General features: G+C 30.0%; 1 protein-coding gene across 2 annotated transcripts in view; it reads left to right on the top strand.

The window, feature by feature from the left end:
- The window catches only part of LOC145293142 (nuclear transcription factor Y subunit alpha-like), a 160267-nt gene that overhangs the window by 44864 nt on the left and 87903 nt on the right, over positions 1-27500 (top strand). The window contains exon 2 of one of the 2 annotated variants that reach the window (XM_080139556.1): positions 4314-4420. The exons of the other annotated variant lie outside the window; for it this stretch is intronic. The gene's annotated coding sequence lies outside the window, so the exon portion shown is untranslated. The remainder of the gene's footprint in view (positions 1-4313; positions 4421-27500) is intronic. 2 annotated transcript variants of the gene reach the window in all.

The following is a 27500-nucleotide window of genomic DNA, read 5'->3' as shown; positions in this document are numbered from 1 at the left end:
GGACTTAACCAAGGCGTTTGACACAGTCAACCGTGAGGCTCTCTGGAAAGTGCTGGAAAAATTTGGCTGTACACCTGCTTTTACAGACAAGTTCAAGCAACTTCATCATAGTATGAAAGGTCGCGTCAACTTCAATGGTCAGCTTTCGGAAGAATTCCCCATTGATAATGGTGTGAAGCAGGGTGATATTGCTGCACCAACATTGTTTTCGCTCTATTTGACTGCTGTGCTCTGGTATGGTTTCCACGATTGTGATATGAGTGTTTATATTAGATTCCAAACGACTGGAAAGGTGTTCAACCTCAGAAGATTCCAAGCCAAAACACTTGTTAGTGATGGACTTGTTAGGGAACTGTTGTATGCTGATGATGCTGACCTGGTAACACACTCCCCAGTAGATATGCAACTAGTGATGGATCTCTTTACAAATGCTTGTACCTGCTTCGGACTGACAGTTAACATTAAGAAAACTAAAGTCATGTACACTCCCGCTCCCAATGGTCTGTATGTGGAACCTGATATCTTCGTCTGTGGAAAGTGCCTTGAAGTCGTAAAAAATTTTGTCTACCTTGGGAGTGCCTTATCAAATGATGGCACTCTTAATGCGGAAATAAGACAGAGAATCAGCAAGGCATCTAATGCTTTTGGAAGGCTACAAGATAGTCTGGTCTGACGGTGATCTGACTCTGACAACTAAAATTTCAGTATATCAAGCATGTGTAGTACCATCCCTACTCTGCACATCTGAAACTTGGACCTTGTACCGGACACATATAGAATTGCTCGAGAGGTTCCATCAGCACTGCCTTAGACACATTCTTGGTTTAAAGTCGTATAGCTTTGTCCCTGATACATATGTCTTAAAAAAGGCCAAAACAACCAGTATTGCTACCATTGTTATTAAGAACCAGTTGCGTTGGGCGGGTCATCTCATCCGGTTTGAAGACTATCGTCTCCCAAAACAATTGTTCTATGGTGAGCTCTTTCTTGGAAAAAGACCCCAGCACAAGCCCAAAAAACGTTTTCGTGATAGCATCAAGGAGAGTCTGATGAGCTTTCATATTCTTGTTGACAGTTGGGAGTCCCTAGCGCATGATCGCAAGCAGTGGAGGACACTCATATACAGGGGTGCAGAACACTATGAAGCAGCCAAAATAGACCGAGAGAAGCTTAAGAGAGAATGTAGGAAATGCCAAACCTTGCCGCCCAACCATGGAGATCTTTGGATCTGTAAGGTGTGTGATCGGGCTCTGTTGTCGAAGGCAGGTTTTGTTAATCACATGAAAGCCCACGATAATACAGGTTCCGCTGCTGTTAGTCTCATACAAATTAGTGAGCGTTTTCAGTGTCATGTCTGCTTGAGGGTGTGCAAGTCGCTGGCAGGGCTAAAAAGTCATATTCGGGCACATGGACTTTTAGTGACTGAGGGAGTGGCTCTCATCTGACAAGACGTTGCAATCATCATGTATATGTATATATGTATGTGTATGTGTATATATATGTATGTATGTATGTACATATGTATTTATGTGTGTGTGTATATATATATACACACACTCTAGAAGCAAACATACACATATACCTATACTCAAGGGTTGATATACACCGCTCGCTGTATATTACTCACACACACGCACTGAAAACAGACAATAACTATAAAGATACACCAGAATAAAATTAAAATTAATTAAATAAATAAAATTAAATTAAATAAAAATAAAAAACAAATAAATAAAAAAATAAACAAGTAAAAGATAAAAATAAACAAATAAATAAATAAAATTACACAAGAATGCATGAGGAGGTGTATATATATATATATATATGTATGTATTTACATATATATGTATATGTATGCATGAGGAGGTTGATAACTATTTGGGTTGTATGTTTATTGTTATTTAGTTGTTTATTTATTTTATTTTATTTTTATTTTGTTTTATTTTATTTATTTATTTAATTTATTTTCATGTTATTCTTGTATATCTTTATAGTTATTGTCTGTTTTCAGTGCGCGTGTGTGTGTGTGAGGATAATACATAGCGAGCGCTGTATATCCACTCCTGAGTACAGGTATATGTGTATCTTTGCTTCTAATGTGTGTTTGAATTAAAATACACCAGTCAGCACTCAATAGCCATGAGGAATGTTTTTAATTATTGACCGCAAGACAAAAATACTAAATTCTCAAGTACCTTATACCGTAAAAACCAAAAGATGGAATAGATAAACTTCAAAAAAGAATATAAAAAAAGGGAAGGAAAAAAAAAAAGAGGTTTATTATTTTCAAAGACCTTACTTATCCTCTTCCCGCTCATAACCCACACCAATGTTACATTCTAACTTTGTAAACGAAATAAGAAAATGTTTTTGTTTGAAATATCAGTTCTCGACGATAATTCTTGGCCTGAAGACGTAATTCCCCAACGTGGGTGATTACAAAAACATGTATGCACATATATAGCCATCAGTGTATATATATGTATGTATTTGTTAAATAAGCTATCATAGCCTTTTCTGTATCCGTTTAATTAAGTTAATTAAAAAATCATAGACGCTTTTTAGTATTTACTAGACTTGAAACATCAAATGGCCCTAGTTGTCTCCCTTTATCTAAGTACTAATGACCTGTTTTCCACATAATTTTTTAACTAATTTTCAGAAAATCAATAACTTGATGGATTATCTCCCTTCGTAGTTAGGTTTTCCCAACTATCGAGAACCACAATAGATTAGAACAAAAGAGAATAATAAAATATTAAATAATAAGAAATAGAATAGGTTCCTTAACTTGGAATGTTGTATGAGGATTAATAAATATAAGATAATGTCATTCTTTATTTCCCTATTTGATAAAACCTAAAACTGGTCTTTTTTTGAATAAAAAATAATTAAAACAAAAGCAGTAGTGTTCTCGTCGATTAGTTTTTATTTTATTCCCGAAAATAAAAGGTACTCATGCACTTATTGAGCCATGCTGAAATAATGACATTATTCAGAAAGCCATTCTTAACATGGGGACGGGTGGGTGCCGAGTACCTATTCTGTACTTTCACCTAAAAATTTAATAAAAACAAATCATGAAACTTTAATTAAGCTTGAAAATACTATTTAAAAATAGCGCGGATCAATAAGTGCACTAGCAACAAATAACATTTCAGTGTTTTGATCTACGACATTACATGACATTTACACGCTAAAGCTTTTTGTTTATTTTTGTTTATCGCCACAAGTGCTAATTTTGACTTTCACCAATTTTCCTTTAAAAAACAATTAGAAACTCTTCAAACATTGGGGGAGGCACTTAAACCATTAAAAAAAAAAAAATAGCCGTAACATAAGTGCATAAGCACCAAATTATTTTTGTTTTGCTTTGCTTTGCTTTTATTTTGTTTGTTTGTTAAATCTGGCAAAAAATAAATAGATAAATAAAAATAGCGAAAGAATACAAAAACGATAAGAAAAGGGTATCGTAAAAGTTTAATTAAACTTGAAAATAATATTTAAAAATAGCATGGATTCCATTTTGACTTTCCCCAATTTTCTTGTCAATAATTACATAAATTCCGGCAAAAAAAATATCAATAAAAAAAAAAAAAAACAGACGATAAGATGTCACATTTTCTTTTACTTTCTTTTCCGCATTCACGTCACCACCTCACGGATTCGAATCTGCCTTGCTACTAACATTTCTTTTTTTTTTCTTTTACACCTCCAAACCTCTGGACAACACCGGGTACCCCCACTGGTGTATTTATATATTGAAGTTTGGTGTTGACATATCTTTGTGTTTTTGTTATCTTTTTTATGAATTCTGCTTTTCTTCCTGTTGAAAGAATACACAAGGCGGAGGGGGGGGGCATTATTATTCTCTGGAATTCCTTTTGAAATTAGCATTAAAAAAATGTCAAAGCACATGATGTAGCAGAAAAGGAGGAGGACTTTTAAAAAAAAATACCTTTCAATAACTTTGAAGTTTGTGTTAGCAGTTAGATTGGCCTTGATAAGTGGTGACGCCTATGTAAAAAAAAAAAAAAAGTACTGGAAAATATTTTACTTAAAATGGTGGCCATTTTCTGTCCAAAATTGGGTGATCATTTTAAGTAAAATTTATATAAAGCAACTCCATCTCCCACTACATTGGGCAGTTTCAGTTTTATAAAAATAAAATTGGATGTGATTTTTATGGCACAAAAATGAAACTGGAAAATTTGGAGATAAAAAGCGTCTCATTTCTATTATTTATACTACTATGCTTTCTGATTTACTAAAATATGAATATTTTCCTGTAGAATCATTTTTTCTCTTAATAGATTTTCCTGGATCGTCATGTTGAATCGAGAGAATGTTGCTGTGAGTAAAACATCCAAATGATGCACCCATTATCTATGACACTATTATACAGCTGTTTGAAGACAAGGTGAAATGAAGATTTTTTTTTTATGAATGTTTGAATTAGTTCTTTTTTTCTAAAGACAATGACATCTTAGGCTGGTATAAACTTGCTATTGTGCCAATAAATCCTTTTCCATTTCTTGATTTGACAACACAGAATTTGACTTATGTTGCATTTCATGTTAATCATCAGTGTAAAGAACTATCAAAAAACCCAGATTGCGACAATTGCTATACAATTCTTTTACAACTTTTTTTGCCTTCTGGAACTGATATGTAATTAATCAACTGGTGAAATTGTAAATGATGAGGATGAAACAGATGAGTCATAAAACAAGTTTTATCATTCTAAAAGTATTTGAAAGATATGACACAACCCATGGAAACAAGCCTATGTGTTTCAATGGTGCATAAACTATTAGAATATTTTTGTGCATCAAAATTTTCTTGCAATAATGAGATACCCAGTTGATTAGGGTTAGGATGATTTAATTGAAAAAATCAAAACATTTTGGGGTATCACAGTTGGAAAAAATTTTAGTCTAATTTCCAATTCCTGAAATGGTTCTTTCAATTCTTTTGGTTTTTGTTTGTCATTACATTTAAATTGTCGTACTAACGATAATATTAATTGATTTTAAACTACCAGTAAATTTAAAATCTATAGATCATAATTAATTTACCTAAAAATAACGAAGTAAAAAAAAATATATAGATGAACATCTCACAATTTTACCAAAATCTTGACATAAGGTGGAAAAGCATTAAGAAGTTTATCAAATTAAAAAGAAAATAATATTGAAATTCAAAAGGAGATGAGAACTTTAAATAATCTCACACAAAAATAAGATTCTAATTTTTAGAATAGTCTTAAAAATCTGAGGGAAAGAAATCCAATTATTTTTAAATTATTTAAAATTATCATCCATATCTGGACTATAGTGTTTTAAGGGTACAGAAAAAAATGTTTTATTAAATAAAAATATTGTTTTTTTTTTGTAGGGTTGAGGTTGGATGAAAAAAAAAACAACCCTCCCAAAAACCCTCCTGTTATGCATGACAAGTTGATTTCTTAATAGTTAAACCAGCAAGGCAAACTGGCGTTGCTCGGGATCATATAAGATAATGAGAAAAATTTTGAACATAACTGTTATTATTAGGATAGAGGAAGATTTTATGCCTATGTATCATTTGCCGTCTTGAGCAAAAGAATATTTTACCTATTTTAGGCCAGGTATTACACAACATATGTATGGAATAATTGTACCTTCCCTAGGACAGGAAATTTACAGCATATATGTGAAAAAAAATTTCCTTACCTAGGGTGGGTATGTACAACACCTATTTAAAATTTACATACTTTTCTGTTGTGCTAAATTTTCTGTATGTCACAGGTAAGAGTGTGTTTGTTTTTATATCAGAGTGCTATAGTGAAGAAGCACCTTATTTTTTTATATAAATGTCATACTACTCGAATATATTACATGATTTTCGATTTTGATAACTTATGTACGTCACAGATAAGAATTTCTTAGTTTTTCATATAGATACTTCACTGTACAAGTACCTTCTTTTTTCTAATTTAAAAATGAAAGAACTCAATACTTTTAAATAATTTTCTGTTATGCTAAATTTTCTGTGCATCTAGAGTAAGAATTTTTTTTTTCATCTGGGTGCCATAGTGAAGAAGCACCTTCTTTCTCATTTAAGTCATGCTATTCAAATATTTAATGTGATTTTCAGTTTTAATAACTTATGCACGTCACAGGTTGGATTTTTTTTTTCATGAGCACTAAACTACTTGATGATTTTCCATAATTTTCTGTTGTGCAAACTTTTCCGTATGTCACAGGTAAGAGTTTGTTTTTATATTAGTGCTATATTAAAGAAGCACCTTATTTCTTATATAAATGTCATATTACTCGAATATTTGATTTTCAGTTTAGATTACTTTTATGTAAGATTTCTTTTGTTTTTCATATGGGTACTATACTGTACAAGTACCTTATTTCTAGGATAGAATACTGTACAAATACCTTATTTCCTGGGACAAGTACCTTTTTTTTTTTTAATTTAAAAATGAAAGAATTCGATGCGTTTATGTAATTTTCTGTTGGGCTAGATTTTCTGTATGTCAGTGGGTAAAAATTTGCCTTTGTTTTTTTAATTTTTATCTTATTTCTCGTATGTAAGTCATACTACTCGAATTTTCGGTTTTATTAACTTTTATGTATGTCACAGGTAAGATTTCTTTTTGTTTTTTCATGAGTACTATACCGCAAAAGTACCTTATTACTTTGATAGAATTTCTTATACACATACTTACATTAAAAAGTAAGTGATCATTGTGATTTTTGGAATATAATATCTATACGAATATACAAACGTATTTAATACATAAAATTCATAATGATCAGTTAATTAAATATATAATCATATGCATATACTAATCATTCATGATGATCGGTTAATTAGTTTAGGGGTGAATCCAATACATAGAAATATATAAACATATACACATAAATAAAATTCATAATGGTCATTAATTTGTTTACGAGGGAATCCAACATATAGAAATATATACACATAATTATAATTCATAATGATCGGTTAATTAGTTTATGAGTGAACTCAATACATACAAATATATAATCATATAAACATAATTAAAATTCATGATGATTGGTTAATTAGTTTAGGAGTGAATCCAATACATAGAAATATATAAACATAATTAATATCGGTTAATTAGTTTAGGAGTAAATCCAATATAAAATGCCATTACTTGATCTATTTACATGATTTTTGGAATGTAACAAATTAGCCGATATATATATTTTGAATGACATTTTTGTTCAAAAACATTCTTCTGTATTTTTTTGATAGAAGTGTTCTTGTGTATTACATAACATTTAAAAATCAAGAATATCAGAATGAAAAACAAAAGGAAATGGTGGAGCTCGAAACCGCAACACTTGTGCTAGTAATCAGTCATGCTATCCACTGCACCAAAGGGACAGACGGTTTAGCAATGTTGTGAAATATCTAAATAAATAAATCTCTTTTACACAATGTACGCATGCGCAGAACAACGCCATTGTGCTACGCTTGTCAAGGTGTCATTTCTTTCAAGTTTGAACCCCTTTTTGAACCCTTTAGTAATTATTTTAACCGAGTAAATACCCCTAATAAAATTCTGCACCAAATATGCAATCTTTTGAGCTACTGCATGCTGTTCAACGACCATTTACCCCATAACTTTTGCTCCATCCATTAGATTTTTCTGAAACTTGACGAAAATGTGGAGCAACGTTGCTCCTTCACATTTCTCACATTCATCATTTATTCACTATTTTTTGTAGCGTCATCGCACATGCAGCACCAGAGGTGGACCATGCAAGTGCAGCTTGTTATATTTTATCCCTTTATTTTATGCTTTTATTTTATTTATCTCTTTATTATATTTTATTTCTATATTTTATTTTATCTCTGTACTAGCATGGGTACCCGGCGTTGCCCGGGTCGACATAAAGTTCCGTTTAGAACACAACTACTATACTAAGGATAATAATCATTTTCATCGTAGGTAAAGTAGATACCCCCCCCCACAGACACACAACAATTGCAAAAATAAAAGGACAGATAAAAAAAGATGTACGTGATACCCTCTCCACGAGGTGAGAATCTAACAATAGTAAAAAGCATCTATTTATAAGCGTCCAAAATGGCTACCCTTAAAAATATGTGAAGGGAATGCGGTAATATAGCGGAGCACACTTACACATTACCTTTACCCTATCTCCTCTGTATTTGCCGTCGATGGCCGTTCAACAGTAGACTGAAGTAAAAGATTCCTATGGAAATATCCGTATCTCGAGAAAGACAAAAACAGCCTATCCTGCTTTGACAGAGTACAAAGTAGACTTGATGACTTAGTGGTGGATGCCCTTTTCTCTTCCTTGCAACCTCTCTCCCATAAAAGAGACATTGCGAGCATGGCTGTGTTTTATCGTAACTTCCATGGCAAGTGCTCGTCTGAGCTCCAGTCTCTAGTCTTCCCTCGCCAATATTTCACAATGAACACCTGTCTAGCTGAAACTAATGTCAATAATTTTCCCCACTCTTTATCTGTGCCAAAATCAAAACGTAGATTCCATGAACAAAGCTTCTTTCTTAGAAGCGAACGCCTGTGGAACTCTCTTCCGTTTGCCTGTTTCCCACCTGACTACAACTTGGATGTAATCAAGTCCAACATAAACAAATTCCTGATGAACCGCCTCCTTAAGTAAAACACTCTATCAAATCTCGAATACTAATGATTACTACGATACTATCACATTGATTACTGTACATGCAATAACCCTTATTCCTGAGTGGCTTCTGTGCCTTGGTAAGTGGAGACTACCATGTAGAAAAAAAAAAAGTTCCACTTACAATGAACAGCCAAAAAAAAAAAAATTAAATAAAAATATTAAGATTTCTTGAAAAAAAAAAAAGACTAAATTGTTTCTTGTACTTTCATCTAACAATTAACGGTTTTTGTAAACATAATTTTTATGTATTTTCTGTATGAAATATATATATATATATACATTCGCAGCTGAACATTTTGCTTTCAATAATTGTGCTGAAAAGCAAAATAGCGTCCATTTGCAGCTGGACATTTTGCTAACTGCATTTCATTTCCTCTGATGAAAATCCATGGATTAAGGAAATTAAAATAACCCCTTCTATATATTCCTTTCGTCAACCAATAAATTCTTAAATCGAATATGTCTCTATATGTTGTTTTTTCAGAATTTAAAATTTGACCACGAAACATATATATATATATATATATATATATATATATATATATATATATATATACACACAAATTTCTATATCAAATAAGGAATTTTTCTAAATTATTGATACCAGTAAAATGAATTTGACCAACTTCGCAAACCAGCTGGTAGGAAAACTGGCATGTAAAGAAAATGTGATATAATTATTTTAACAAAATAAAAATATTTCACACCTGGCGAAAGAGTTACATTTAAATGGCAGTTTTCATATTTTCAATGTGTTTTGGGTTAGTTTCGTATAATTGTATTTTGTAAAGGTTCATCTAGGAAATATGAAAAAATGTGCATTTTAAAATGTAAACAGATCACCTAATATACACATAGATACAAAATATCTACATCCTGAGAGATGATTAAAAACGATTTATTTAAAAAAATGAGGCGTTGTTATGAGTTAGGTTTATTTGCATTTGTGTGCGTGTTGTCATAGCAACTTGGCAGTGTACATAAGAGTTGGATGTAAATGGCAATTTTCGTATATACAATGTCTTTTGGGGGTAGTTTACAAAAAGACAAAACACCTCCAGACAAATAAAATGACAGACCACAATAAAAAAACTCAAACTATATTATTCAATGGTACTGCCGAGGACCTATGACAAACAATGTATCAAAAATAAATACAAAAAGTAAAAAGGTCTGGGACATGATCCGTAAAATCTCAGGGAAAAGTAACAGCAACCCTACTAAACACCTGATCTATAATAACCAAAAAATTACTAGCAAGAAAGAAATGGTAAATTGTCTTGCTGAAACTTTGGCAAAAAACTCCTCCTCCAAAAACTCTAACCAAAAATTCCAAATTATTAAGGAAAAAGCAGAAAAGGAAAAACTCCAGTTTCATACAAATAATACAGAAAAATACAACCAGCCATTCTCTAAAAATGAATTGAAAGTATCCCTAAGCAAAGCTCATGACTCAGCTGTTGGCCCTGATCAAATCCATTATCAATTTATAAAACAACTTCCTGATACGTCTACAGAATACCTACTACAAATATTCAATGATATTTGGAAAAGTGGCAACGTTCCTGAAATATGGAGGCAGGCCATAGTAATCCCTATACCTAAATCATCAAAGGACTCTACAAATCCCGTGAATTACCGACCTATAGCACTCACTAACTGTATTTCCAAAATAATGGAAAGAATGATTAACAGCAGATTAGTATGGTACCTTGAGACAAATAATCTGATTACAGATTATCAGTCAGGATTTTGGAATGAAAGAAGCCCCATGGACCACCTGATCTGGCTAGAAACCTTCATCAGAGAAGCCTTTATGAAGAAAGAACATCTTACAGCAGTCTTTTTCAATATTGAAAATGCATACGACTTTGCATGGAGGCATGGCATTATAAAAGATCTACAAGAGCTTGGATTAAAAGGCAGAATGCCCATTTTCATCACAAATTTTATTAAGACAATTCAATGTACAATTAGGTGATACTCTATCAATCAGTAAAAAACAAGAAACGGGGATACCACAAGGAAGCATCCTGTCTGTCACACTTTTTAGTATTAAAATAAATAACATCGTCAAAAATATAAATGTAGGAACAGAATGTGCTCTCTATGTGGATGACTTCCTGATCTGTTATAGATCAAAATATATTCCAAGAATAGAACGCCATTTACAATTGTGTCTAAACAAAATAAATGGACAACAAAAATGGTTTTAAATTTTCAAAAGAAAAAACAAAAGCCATTCATTTCTGCCAAACCCAGAAAATGCACCATGACCCAATACTGAAACTGGATAATGAAATACCTATAGTTGATCAGTATAAATATCTGGACATCATCTTCAATAAAAAGCTAACATTCATTCCCCATATTGAATACCTCAAACAAAAATGCAACAAAGCCATCCAACTCTTAAAAGTAGTAGCTCATACAGACTGGGGTGCAGACAAAGACTCAATAATTAAATTATACAGATCCCTTGTTAGATCTAAGTTGGATTATGGATGCTATATCTATGGATCTGCAAGAAAGTCCTACATAAAGGAATTAGACACAATACATCACCAAGGACTAAGATTGGCTCTAGGAGCCTTCCCCACCTCTCCAGTGGAAAGTTTATATGTAGAAACAGATGAACACTCATTATCACTTAGAAGAGAAAAACTAGGACTACAATATTATACAAAATTGGCTTCATGTCCAACTAATCCTGCCTACAAATGTGTCTTCCACCCCTAATACAAAAACCTCTTTGATAGAAAAGAAAATTCTATAAAACCATTTAGTCTACGTATGGAAGAATCCATAAATAAAGCCCAGATAGATAGATACACGAATCTGTAAAACCTAAATATCCCCCCTGGCTGACAAAACAACCAAAAATAATATCAGACCTAATTAAATACTCTAAAACAAAAACCAATCCAATCATCTATCAAGAAAAATTCCAAATAATTAAAGATAAGTATTCCAAACACTCAACAATTTATACAGACGGTTCAAAAGATGGAGATAATGTTAGATGTGCAGCCATATACAATAAAACAATCCTAATCAAAAGATTACCAGACAAAGCATCGATCTACAGTGCTGAAGTATCAACCATTGGTATGGCACTCAATTTTATAGAATCTTCTAAAGATAAACAATTCATTATCTGCTCAGATGCCAAATGAGTACTGAAAACACTGGAAAACAGGAAACCAACGAACCCAATAATCACGAAAACCCTAAATAGATTTGATGATATTCCTAATGATAAAAACATCTTTTTTTGTTGGATACCCAGTCATATCAACATAAAGGTTAACGACAGAGCTGACAAAGCAGCAAAATCAGCACTAAATTTAACCAATGATAAGATCCCTCATACCGATCTAAAACAAATCATTAACAAATATATTAGAAACATGTCATCTGCACTAGAAACAAGCTACCAAATCCAGGAAAGCATAGGAAAACAGAAACCAAACAAAAGAATGACCAGAAAGGAGGAAGTTATAATAACAAGACTCCGAATAGGTCATACCTTTGTAACACACTCCTACCTACTCAAAAAAGAAGAAGCCCCACTTTGCACACCCTGCCAGGAACCATACACAGTAAATCACATATTAACAAGATGCAGTGACTTGAAAACAAACCGACTGAATCTATATAATGAAAAATCTGTAAAAGACATATTCACTCATGTAGACCCAACTACTCTTCTCAAATATCTGAAGATAACAGGCTTACTCAACAAAATTAAAAAAAAACCAACCTTATCTAACTATATAAACGTAGACACTGAACACCAGATACATACATAAAGCCTATAACTATTAATATATATTAAAGACTCTGGCATTAAATGACTACATAGGTTGATATGGCATAAAACAATATATATTATTCCTTAATTGGAATTAATTTTTCAGATGAGCATTATATATTAATTTATTTTTATTTCGGACTATTATTCTCATCTTTATTAGTTGTTGTTTTTTGATCTTTTTATTGGTTTTTGTTTATTCACAATGTTTCGGTCAACTATTCCTCTGGCCTTCGTCAGATGGTAACCGCGACGGATAGGAACTTCGAATCTCCTAACTGCATTCTCAGCCATCACTGCCATTCGTAGTTGTTGTCGTCTCACCACATTTTGACCAATTAACCTCTGGCACGCTTTGTGTGGGATTGAAACCGCTATCTTCAGACAATGCTCATCTGGAACTGTAAAGATTCAACGTCTCTATCAACTGCACCACGGGCCCCGAAGTTCCTATCCGTCGCGGTTACCACCTGACGAAGGCCAGAGGAATAGTTGGCAGGAACGTTTTGAATAAACAAAAACTAATAAAAGATCAAAAAACAACAACTAATAAAGATGAGAATAATAGTCTGGAATAAAATTAAATTAATATATAATGCTCATCTCAAAAATGAATTCCAATAAAGGAATAACCTCTATCTATCTCTTCACTTTACCTATCTCTTCACTTTATCTATCTCTTCACTTTACCTATCTCTTCACTTTACCTATCTCTTCACTTTATCTATCTCTTCACTTTATCTATCTCTTCACTTTATCTATCTCTATACTTTATCTATCTCTTCACTTTATCTATCTCTTCACTTTATCTATCTCTTCACTTTACCTATCTCTTCACTTATCCTATCTCTTCACTTTATCTATCTCTTCACTTATCCTATCTCTTCACTTATCCTATCTCTATACTTTATCTATCTCTTCACTTTATCTATCTCTTCACTTTATCTATCTGTTCACTTTATCTATCTCTTCACTTTATCTATCTCTTCACTTTATCTATCTCTTCACTTTATCTATCTCTTCACTTTATCTTTCTCTATACTTTATCTATCTCTATACTTTATCTATCTCTATACTTTATCTATCTCTTCACTTTATCTATCTCTTCACTTTATCTATCTCTTCACTTTATCTATCTCTTCACTTTATCTATCTCTATACTTTATCTATCTCTATACTTTATCTATCTCTATACTTTATCTATCTCTATACTTTATCTATCTCTATACTTTATCTATCTCTTCACTTTATCTATCTCTATACTTTATCTATCTCTTCACTTTGTCTATCTCTTCACTTTATCTATCTCTTCACTTTATCTATCTCTTCACTTTATCTATCTCTTCACTTTATCTATCTCTATACTTTATCTATCTCTATACTTTATCTATCTCTTCACTTTATCTATCTCTTCACTTTAGCTATCTCTTCACTTTATCTATCTCTTCACTTTATCTATCTCTTCACTTTATCTATCTCTTCACTTTATCTATCTCTATACTTTATCTATCTCTTCACTTTATCTATCTCTTCACTTTATCTATCTCTTCACTTTATCTATCTCTTCACTTTATCTATCTCTTCACTTTATCTATCTCTATACTTTATCTATCTCTTCACTTTATCTATCTCTTCACTTTATCTATCTCTTCACTTTATCTATCTCTATACTTTATCTATCTCTTCACTTTATCTATCTCTTCACTTTATCTATCTCTTCACTTTATCTATCTCTTCACTTTATCTATCTCTATACTTTATCTATCTCTTCACTTTATCTATCTCTTCACTTTATCTATCTCTTCACTTTATCTATCTCTTCACTTTATCTATCTCTTCACTTTATCTATCTCTATACTTTATCTATCTCTTCACTTTATCTATCTCTTCACTATATCTATCTCTTCACTTTATCTATCTCTATACTTTATCTATCTCTTCACTTTATCTCTCTCTTCACTTTATCTATCTCTTCACTTTATCTATCTCTATACTTTATCTATCTCTTCACTTTATCTATCTCTATACTTTATCTATCTCTTCACTTCATCTATCTCTTCACTTTATCTATCTCTTCACTTTATCTATCTCTTCACTTTATCTATCTCTTCACTTTATCTATCTCTTCACTTTATCTATCTCTTCACTTTATCTATCTCTTCACTTTATCTATCTCTTCACTTTATCTATCTCTATACTTTATCTATCTCTATACTTTATCTATCTCTATACTTTATCTATCTCTTCACTTTATCTATCTCTTCACTTTATCTATCTCTTCACTTTATCTATCTCTTCACTTTATCTATCTCTTCACTTTATCTATCTCTTCACTTTATCTATCTCTTCACTTTATCTATCTCTTCACTTTATCTATCTCTTCACTTTATCTATCTCTTCACTTTATCTATCTCTTCACTTTATCTATCTCTATACTTTATCTATCTCTTCACTTTATCTATCTCTTCACTTTATCTATCTCTTCACTTTATCTATCTCTTCACTTCATCTATCTCTTCACTTTATCTATCTCTTCACTTTATCTATCTCTTCACTTTATCTATCTCTTCACTTTATCTATCTCTTCACTTTATCTCTTCACTTTATCTATCTCTTCACTTTATCTATCTCTTCACTTTATCTATCTCTTCACTTTATCTATCTCTTCACTTTATCTATCTCTTCACTTTATCTATCTCTTCACTTTATCTATCTCTTCACTTTATCTATCTCTATACTTTATCTATCTCTTCACTTTATCTATCTCTTCACTTTATCTATCTCTTCACTTTATCTATCTCTATACTTTATCTATCTCTTCACTTTATCTATCTCTTCACTTTATCTATCTCTTCACTTTATCTATCTCTTCACTTTATCTATCTCTTCACTTTATCTATCTCTTCACTTTATCTATCTCTTCACTTTATCTATCTCTTCACTTTATCTATCTCTATACTTTATCTATCTCTTCACTTTATCTATCTCTTCACTTTATCTATCTCTTCACTTTATCTATCTCTTCACTTTATCTATCTCTTCACTTTATCTATCTCTTCACTTTATCTATCTCTTCACTTTATCTATCTCTATACTTTATCTATCTCTTCACTTTATCTATCTCTTCACTTTATCTATCTCTTCACTTTATCTATCTCTTCACTTTATCTATCTCTATACTTTATCTATCTCTTCACTTTATCTATCTCTTCACTATCTATCTCTTCACTTTATCTATCTCTATACTTTATCTATCTCTTCACTTTATCTATCTCTTCACTTTATCTATCTCTTCACTTTATCTATCTCTTCACTTTATCTATCTCTTCACTTTATCTATCTCTTCACTTTATCTATCTCTATACTTTATCTATCTCTATACTTTATCTATCTCTTCACTTTATCTATCTCTTCACTTTATCTATCTCTTCACTTTATCTATCTCTATACTTTATCTATCTCTTCACTTTATCTATCTCTTCACTTTATCTATCTCTTCACTTTATCTATCTCTTCACTTTATCTATCTCTTCACTTTATCTATCTCTATACTTTATCTATCTCTTCACTTTATCTATCTCTATACTTTATCTATCTCTTCACTTTATCTATCTCTTCACTTTACCTATCTCTTCACTTATCCTATCTCTTCACTTTATCTATATCTTCACTTTATCTATCTCTTCACTTTATCTATCTCTATACTTTATCTCTATACTTTATCTATCTCTTCACTTTATCTATCTCTTCACTTTACTATCTCTATACTTTATCTATCTCTTCACTTTATCTATCTCTATACTTTATCTATCTCTATACTTTATCTATCTCTTCACTTTATCTATCTCTTCACTTTATCTATCTCTTCACTTTATCTATCTCTTCACTTTATCTATCTCTATACTTTATCTATCTCTTCACTTTATCTATCTCTTCACTTTATCTATCTCTTCACTTTATCTATCTCTTCACTTTATCTATCTCTTCACTTTATCTATCTCTATACTTTATCTATCTCTATACTTTATCTATCTCTTCACTTTATCTATCTCTTCACTTTATCTATCTCTTCACTTTATCTATCTCTTCACTTTATCTATCTCTATACTTTATCTATCTCTATACTTTATCTATCTCTATACTTTATCTATCTCTATACTTTATCTATCTCTATACTTTATCTATCTCTATACTTTATCTCTATACTTTATCTATCTCTTCACTTTATCTATCTCTTCACTTTATCTATCTCTATACTTTATCTCTATACTTTATCTATCTCTTCACTTTATCTATCTCTTCACTTTATCTATCTCTTCACTTTATCTATCTCTTCACTTTATCTATCTCTTCACTTTATCTATCTCTATACTTTATCTATCTCTTCACTTTATCTATCTCTTCACTTTATCTATCTGTATACTTTATCTATCTCTATACTTTATCTATCTCTTCACTTTATCTATCTCTTCACTTTATCTATCTCTTCACTTTATCTATCTCTTCACTTTATCTATCTCTTCACTTTATCTATCTCTTCACTTTATCTATCTCTTCACTTTATCTATCTCTTCACTTTATCTATCTCTATACTTTATCTATCTCTATACTTTATCTATCTCTATACTTTATCTATCTCTTCACTTTATCTATCTCTTCACTTTATCTATCTCTTCACTTTATCTATCTCTTCACTTTATCTATCTCTTCACTTTATCTATCTCTTCACTTTATCTATCTCTTCACTTTATCTATCTCTTCACTTTATCTATCTCTTCACTTTATCTATCTCTTCACTTTATCTATCTCTATACTTTATCTATCTCTTCACTTTATCTATCTCTTCACTTTATCTATCTCTTCACTTTATCTATCTCTTCACTTCATCTATCTCTTCACTTTATCTATCTCTTCACTTTATCTATCTCTTCACTTTATCTATCTCTTCACTTTATCTCTTCACTTTATCTATCTCTTCACTTTATCTATCTCTTCACTTTATCTATCTCTTCACTTTATCTATCTCTTCACTTTATCTATCTCTTCACTTTATCTATCTCTTCACTTTATCTATCTCTTCACTTTATCTATCTCTATACTTTATCTATCTCTTCACTTTATCTATCTCTTCACTTTATCTATCTCTTCACTTTATCTATCTCTATACTTTATCTATCTCTTCACTTTATCTATCTCTTCACTTTATCTATCTCTTCACTTTATCTATCTCTTCACTTTATCTATCTCTTCACTTTATCTATCTCTTCACTTTATCTATCTCTTCACTTTATCTATCTCTATACTTTATCTATCTCTTCACTTTATCTATCTCTTCACTTTATCTATCTCTTCACTTTATCTATCTCTTCACTTTATCTATCTCTTCACTTTATCTATCTCTTCACTTTATCTATCTCTATACTTTATCTATCTCTTCACTTTATCTATCTCTTCACTTTATCTATCTCTTCACTTTATCTATCTCTTCACTTTATCTATCTCTATACTTTATCTATCTCTTCACTTTATCTATCTCTTCACTATCTATCTCTTCACTTTATCTATCTCTATACTTTATCTATCTCTTCACTTTATCTATCTCTTCACTTTATCTATCTCTTCACTTTATCTATCTCTTCACTTTATCTATCTCTTCACTTTATCTATCTCTTCACTTTATCTATCTCTATACTTTATCTATCTCTATACTTTATCTATCTCTTCACTTTATCTATCTCTTCACTTTATCTATCTCTATACTTTATCTATCTCTTCACTTTATCTATCTCTTCACTTTATCTATCTCTTCACTTTATCTATCTCTTCACTTTATCTATCTCTTCACTTTATCTATCTCTTCACTTTATCTATCTCTATACTTTATCTATCTCTTCACTTTATCTATCTCTATACTTTATCTATCTCTTCACTTTATCTATCTCTTCACTTTACCTATCTCTTCACTTATCCTATCTCTTCACTTTATCTATATCTTCACTTTATCTATCTCTTCACTTTATCTATCTCTATACTTTATCTCTATACTTTATCTATCTCTTCACTTTATCTATCTCTTCACTTTACTATCTCTATACTTTATCTATCTCTTCACTTTATCTATCTCTATACTTTATCTATCTCTATACTTTATCTATCTCTTCACTTTATCTATCTCTTCACTTTATCTATCTCTTCACTTTATCTATCTCTTCACTTTATCTATCTCTATACTTTATCTATCTCTTCACTTTATCTATCTCTTCACTTTATCTATCTCTTCACTTTATCTATCTCTTCACTTTATCTATCTCTTCACTTTATCTATCTCTTCACTTTATCTATCTCTATACTTTATCTATCTCTATACTTTATCTATCTCTTCACTTTATCTATCTCTTCACTTTATCTATCTGTTCACTTTATCTATCTCTTCACTTTATCTATCTCTATACTTTATCTATCTCTATACTTTATCTATCTCTATACTTTATCTATCTCTATACTTTATCTATCTCTATACTTTATCTCTATACTTTATCTATCTCTTCACTTTATCTATCTCTTCACTTTATCTATCTCTATACTTTATCTATCTCTTCACTTTATCTATCTCTTCACTTTATCTATCTCTTCACTTTATCTATCTCTTCACTTTATCTATCTCTTCACTTTATCTATCTCTATACTTTATCTATCTCTTCACTTTATCTATCTCTTCACTTTATCTATCTGTATACTTTATCTATCTCTATACTTTATCTATCTCTTCACTTTATCTATCTCTTCACTTTATCTATCTCTTCACTTTATCTATCTCTTCACTTTATCTATCTCTTCACTTTATCTATCTCTTCACTTTATCTATCTCTTCACTTTATCTATCTCTATACTTTATCTATCTCTTCACTTTATCTATCTCTTCACTTTATCTATCTCTTCACTTTATCTATCTCTTCACTTTATCTATCTCTGCACTTTATCTATCTCTTCACTTTATCTATCTCTTCACTTTATCTATCTCTTCACTTTATCTATCTCTTCACTTTATCTATCTCTTCACTTTATCTATCTCTTCACTTTATCTATCTCTTCACTTTATCTATCTCTTCACTTTATCTATCTCTTCACTTTATCTATCTCTTCACTTTATCTATCTCTTCACTTTATCTATCTGTATACTTTATCTATCTGTATACTTTATCTATCTGTATACTTTATCTATCTGTATACTTTATCTATCTGTATACTTTATCTATCTGTATACTTTATCTATCTGTATACTTTATCTATCTGTATACTTTATCTATCTCTATACTTTATCTATCTCTATACTTTATCTATCTCTATACTTTATCTATCTCTATACTTTATCTATCTCTTCACTTTATCTATCTCTTCACTTTATCTATCTCTTCACTTTATCTATCTCTTCACTTTATCTATCTCTTCACTTTATCTATCTCTTCACTTTATCTATCTCTTCACTTTATCTATCTCTATACTTAATCTATCTCTTCACTTTATCTATCTCTTCACTTTATCTATCTGTTCACTTTATCTATCTGTTCACTTTATCTATCTCTATACTTTATCTATCTCTATACTTTATCTATCTCTATACTTTATCTATCTCTATACTTAATCTATCTCTATACTTAATCTATCTCTATACTTTATCTATCTGTTCACTTTATCTATCTGTTCACTTTATCTATCTGTTCACTTTATCTATCTCTTCACTTTATCTATCTCTTCACTTTATCTATCTCTTCACTTTATCTATCTCTTCACTTTATCTTTCTCTATACTTTATCTATCTCTATACTTTATCTATCTCTATACTTTATCTATCTCTATACTTTATCTATCTCTTCACTTTATCTATCTCTTCACTTTATCTATCTCTTCACTTTATCTATCTCTTCACTTTATCTATCTCTTCACTTTATCTATCTCTATACTTTATCTATCTCTATACTTTATCTATCTCTATACTTTATCTATCTCTATACTTTATCTATCTCTATACTTTATCTATCTCTTCACTTTATCTATCTCTATACTTTATCTATCTCTTCACTTTGTCTATCTCTTCACTTTATCTATCTCTTCACTTTATCTATCTCTTCACTTTATCTATCTCTATACTTTATCTATCTCTATACTTTATCTATCTCTTCACTTTAGCTATCTCTTCACTTTATCTATCTCTTCACTTTATCTATCTCTTCACTTTATCTATCTCTTCACTTTATCTATCTCTATACTTTATCTATCTCTTCACTTTATCTATCTCTTCACTTTATCTATCTCTTCACTTTATCTATCTCTTCACTTTATCTATCTCTATACTTTATCTATCTCTTCACTTTATCTATCTCTTCACTTTATCTATCTCTTCACTTTATCTATCTCTTCACTTTATCTATCTCTATACTTTATCTATCTCTTCACTTTATCTATCTCTTCACTTTATCTATCTCTTCACTTTATCTATCTCTTCACTTTATCTATCTCTATACTTTATCTATCTCTTCACTTTATCTATCTCTTCACTATCTATCTCTTCACTTTATCTATCTCTATACTTTATCTATCTCTTCACTTTATCTATCTCTTCACTTTATCTATCTCTTCACTTTATCTATCTCTTCACTTTATCTATCTCTTCACTTTATCTATCTCTTCACTTTATCTATCTCTATACTTTATCTATCTCTATACTTTATCTATCTCTTCACTTTATCTATCTCTTCACTTTATCTATCTCTATACTTTATCTATCTCTTCACTTTATCTATCTCTTCACTTTATCTATCTCTTCACTTTATCTATCTCTTCACTTTATCTATCTCTTCACTTTATCTATCTCTATACTTTATCTATCTCTTCACTTTATCTATCTCTATACTTTATCTATCTCTTCACTTTATCTATCTCTTCACTTTATTACCTATCTCTTCACTTATCCTATCTCTTCACTTTATCTATATCTTCACTTTATCTATCTCTTCACTTTATCTATCTCTATACTTTATCTCTATACTTTATCTATCTCTTCACTTTATCTATCTCTTCACTTTACTATCTCTATACTTTATCTATCTCTTCACTTTATCTATCTCTATACTTTATCTATCTCTATACTTTATCTATCTCTTCACTTTATCTATCTCTTCACTTTATCTATCTCTTCACTTTATCTATCTCTTCACTTTATCTATCTCTATACTTTATCTATCTCTTCACTTTATCTATCTCTTCACTTTATCTATCTCTTCACTTTATCTATCTCTTCACTTTATCTATCTCTTCACTTTATCTATCTCTATACTTTATCTATCTCTATACTTTATCTATCTCTTCACTTTATCTATCTCTTCACTTTATCTATCTCTTCACTTTATCTATCTCTTCACTTTATCTATCTCTATACTTTATCTATCTCTATACTTTATCTATCTCTATACTTTATCTATCTCTATACTTTATCTATCTCTATACTTTATCTCTATACTTTATCTATCTCTTCACTTTATCTATCTCTTCACTTTATCTATCTCTATACTTTATCTCTATACTTTATCTATCTCTTCACTTTATCTATCTCTTCACTTTATCTATCTCTTCACTTTATCTATCTCTTCACTTTATCTATCTCTTCACTTTATCTATCTCTATACTTTATCTATCTCTTCACTTTATCTATCTCTTCACTTTATCTATCTCTATACTTTATCTATCTCTATACTTTATCTATCTCTTCACTTTATCTATCTCTTCACTTTATCTATCTCTTCACTTTATCTATCTCTTCACTTTATCTATCTCTTCACTTTATCTATCTCTTCACTTTATCTATCTCTTCACTTTATCTATCTCTTCACTTTATCTATCTCTATACTTTATCTATCTCTTCACTTTATCTATCTCTTCACTTTATCTATCTCTTCACTTTATCTATCTCTTCACTTTATCTATCTCTGCACTTTATCTATCTCTTCACTTTATCTATCTCTTCACTTTATCTATCTCTTCACTTTATCTATCTCTTCACTTTATCTATCTCTTCACTTTATCTATCTCTTCACTTTATCTATCTCTTCACTTTATCTATCTCTTCACTTTATCTATCTCTTCACTTTATCTATCTCTTCACTTTATCTATCTCTTAACTTTATCTATCTCTTCACTTTATCTATCTCTTCACTTTATCTATCTGTATACTTTATCTATCTGTATACTTTATCTATCTGTATACTTTATCTATCTGTATACTTTATCTATCTGTATACTTTATCTATCTGTATACTTTATCTATCTCTATACTTTATCTATCTCTATACTTTATCTATCTCTATACTTTATCTATCTCTATACTTTATCTATCTCTATACTTTATCTATCTCTTCACTTATCTATCTCTTCACTTTATCTATCTCTTCACTTTATCTATCTCTTCACTTTATCTATCTCTTCACTTTATCTATCTCTATACTTAATCTATCTCTTCACTTTATCTATCTCTTCACTTTATCTATCTGTTCACTTTATCTATCTGTTCACTTTATCTATCTCTTCACTTTATCTATCTCTTCACTTTATCTATCTCTTCACTTTATCTATCTCTTCACTTTATCTATCTCTATACTTTATCTATCTCTATACTTTATCTATCTCTATACTTTATCTATCTCTATACTTTATCTATCTCTTCACTTTATCTATCTCTTCACTTTATCTATCTCTTCACTTTATCTATCTCTTCACTTTATCTATCTCTTCACTTTATCTATCTCTATACTTTATCTATCTCTATACTTTATCTATCTCTATACTTTATCTATCTCTATACTTAATCTATCTCTATACTTAATCTATCTCTATACTTTATCTATCTGTTCACTTTATCTATCTGTTCACTTTATCTATCTGTTCACTTTATCTATCTCTTCACTTTATCTATCTCTTCACTTTATCTATCTCTTCACTTTATCTATCTCTTCACTTTATCTTTCTCTATACTTTATCTATCTCTATACTTTATCTATCTCTATACTTTATCTATCTCTATACTTTATCTATCTCTTCACTTTATCTATCTCTTCACTTTATCTATCTCTTCACTTTATCTATCTCTTCACTTTATCTATCTCTTCACTTTATCTATCTCTATACTTTATCTATCTCTATACTTTATCTATCTCTATACTTTATCTATCTCTATACTTTATCTATCTCTATACTTTATCTATCTCTATACTTTATCTATCTCTTCACTTTATCTATCTCTATACTTTATCTATCTCTTCACTTTGTCTATCTCTTCACTTTATCTATCTCTTCACTTTATCTATCTCTTCACTTTATCTATCTCTATACTTTATCTATCTCTATACTTTATCTATCTCTTCACTTTAGCTATCTCTTCACTTTATCTATCTCTTCACTTTATCTATCTCTTCACTTTATCTATCTCTTCACTTTATCTATCTCTATACTTTATCTATCTCTTCACTTTATCTATCTCTTCACTTTATCTATCTCTTCACTTTATCTATCTCTATACTTTATCTATCTCTTCACTTTATCTATCTCTTCACTTTATCTATCTCTTCACTTTATCTATCTCTATACTTTATCTATCTCTTCACTTTATCTATCTCTTCACTTTATCTATCTCTTCACTTTATCTATCTCTTCACTTTATCTATCTCTATACTTTATCTATCTCTTCACTTTATCTATCTCTTCACTTTATCTATCTCTTCACTTTATCTATCTCTTCACTTTATCTATCTCTTCACTTTATCTATCTCTTCACTTTATCTATCTCTTCACTTTATCTATCTCTTCACTTTATCTATCTCTATACTTTATCTATCTCTTCACTTTATCTATCTCTTCACTTTATCTATCTCTTCACTTTATCTATCTCTTCACTTTATCTATCTCTTCACTTTATCTATCTCTTCACTTTATCTATCTCTTCACTTTATCTATCTCTTCACTTTATCTATCTCTTCACTTTATCTATCTCTATACTTTATCTATCTCTTCACTTTATCTATCTCTTCACTATATCTATCTCTTCACTTTATCTATCTCTATACTTTATCTATCTCTTCACTTTATCTCTCTCTTCACTTTATCTATCTCTTCACTTTATCTATCTCTATACTTTATCTATCTCTTCACTTTATCTATCTCTATACTTTATCTATCTCTTCACTTCATCTATCTCTTCACTTTATCTATCTCTTCACTTTATCTATCTCTTCACTTTATCTATCTCTTCACTTTATCTATCTCTTCACTTTATCTATCTCTTCACTTTATCTATCTCTTCACTTTATCTATCTCTTCACTTTATCTATCTCTATACTTTATCTATCTCTTCACTTTATCTATCTCTTCACTTTATCTATCTCTTCACTTTATCTATCTCTTCACTTTATCTATCTCTTCACTTTATCTATCTCTTCACTTTATCTATCTCTATACTTTATCTATCTCTTCACTTTATCTATCTCTATACTTTATCTATCTCTTCACTTTATCTATCTCTTCACTTTACCTATCTCTTCACTTATCCTATCTCTTCACTTATCCTATCTCTTCACTTTATCTATCTCTTCACTTTATCTATCTCTTCACTTTATCTATCTCTATACTTTATCTATCTCTTCACTTTATCTATCTCTTCACTTTATCTATCTCTTCACTTTATCTATCTCTATACTTTATCTATCTCTATACTTTATCTATCTCTATACTTTATCTATCTCTTCACTTTATCTATCTCTTCACTTTATCTATCTCTTCACTTTATTTATCTCTATACTTTATCTATCTCTATACTTTATCTATCTCTATACTTTATCTATCTCTATACTTTATCTATCTCTATACTTTATCTATCTCTTCACTTTATCTATCTCTATACTTTATCTATCTCTATACTTTATCTATCTCTATACTTTATCTATCTCTATACTTTATCTATCTCTATACTTTATCTATCTCTATACTTTATCTATCTCTATACTTTATCTATCTCTTCACTTTATCTATCTCTTCACTTTATCTATCTCTATACTTTATCTATCTCTTCACTTTATCTATCTCTATACTTTATCTATCTCTTCACTTTATCTATCTCTATACTTTATCTATCTCTATACTTTATCTATCTCTATACTTAATCTATCTCTATACTTTATCTATCTCTTCACTTTATCTATCTCTTCACTTTATCTATCTCTTCACTTTATCTATCTCTTCACTTTATCTATCTCTATACTTTATCTATCTCTTCACTTTATCTATCTCTATACTTTATCTATCTCTTCACTTTATCTATCTCTTCACTTTATCTATCTCTTCACTTTATCTATCTCTATACTTTATCTATCTCTTCACTTTATCTATCTCTTCACTTTATCTATCTCTTCACTTTATCTATCTCTTCACTTTATCTATCTCTATACTTTATCTATCTCTTCACTTTATCTATCTCTATACTTTATCTATCTCTATACTTTATCTATCTCTATACTTTATCTATCTCTATACTTTATCTATCTCTATACTTTATCTATCTCTATACTTTATCTATCTCTATACTTTATCTATCTCTATACTTTATCTATCTCTTCACTTTATCTATCTCTTCACTTTATCTATCTCTTCACTTTATCTATCTCTATACTTTATCTATCTCTATACTTTATCTATCTCTTCACTTTATCTATCTCTATACTTTATCTATCTCTTCACTTTATCTATCTCTATACTTTATCTCTATACTTTATCTATCTCTTCACTTTATCTATCTCTTCACTTTATCTATCTCTATACTTTATCTCTATACTTTATCTATCTCTTCACTTTATCTATCTCTTCACTTTATCTATCTCTTCACTTTATCTATCTCTTCACTTTATCTATCTCTTCACTTTATCTATCTCTATACTTTATCTATCTCTTCACTTTATCTATCTCTTCACTTTATCTATCTCTATACTTTATCTATCTCTATACTTTATCTATCTCTTCACTTTATCTATCTCTTCACTTTATCTATCTCTTCACTTTATCTATCTCTTCACTTTATCTATCTCTTCACTTTATCTATCTCTTCACTTTATCTATCTCTGCACTTTATCTATCTCTTCACTTTATCTATCTCTTCACTTTATCTATCTCTATACTTTATCTATCTCTATACTTTATCTATCTCTTCACTTTATCTATCTCTTCACTTTATCTATCTCTATACTTTATCTATCTCTTCACTTTATCTATCTCTTCACTTTATCTATCTCTATACTTTATCTATCTCTATACTTTATCTATCTCTTCACTTTATCTATCTCTTCACTTTATCTATCTCTTCACTTTATCTATCTGTTCACTTTATCTATCTGTTCACTTTATCTATCTCTATACTTTATCTATCTCTATACTTTATCTATCTCTATACTTTATCTATCTCTATACTTAATCTATCTCTATACTTAATCTATCTCTATACTTTATCTATCTGTTCACTTTATCTATCTGTTCACTTTATCTATCTGTTCACTTTATCTATCTCTTCACTTTATCTATCTCTTCACTTTATCTATCTCTTCACTTTATCTATCTCTTCACTTTATCTTTCTCTATACTTTATCTATCTCTATACTTTATCTATCTCTATACTTTATCTATCTCTATACTTTATCTATCTCTTCACTTTATCTATCTCTTCACTTTATCTATCTCTTCACTTTATCTATCTCTTCACTTTATCTATCTCTTCACTTTATCTATCTCTATACTTTATCTATCTCTATACTTTATCTATCTCTATACTTTATCTATCTCTATACTTTATCTATCTCTATACTTTATCTATCTCTTCACTTTATCTATCTCTATACTTTATCTATCTCTTCACTTTGTCTATCTCTTCACTTTATCTATCTCTTCAC

Source organism: Euprymna scolopes, chromosome 14, assembly GCF_053919585.1.
Source record: "Euprymna scolopes isolate OS-2025 chromosome 14, ASM5391958v1, whole genome shotgun sequence".
Taxonomy (NCBI): domain Eukaryota; kingdom Metazoa; phylum Mollusca; class Cephalopoda; order Sepiida; family Sepiolidae; genus Euprymna; species Euprymna scolopes.
Note: the sequence above shows the minus strand (reverse complement) of the source record. Positions and strands in the feature narration are given on the sequence as shown.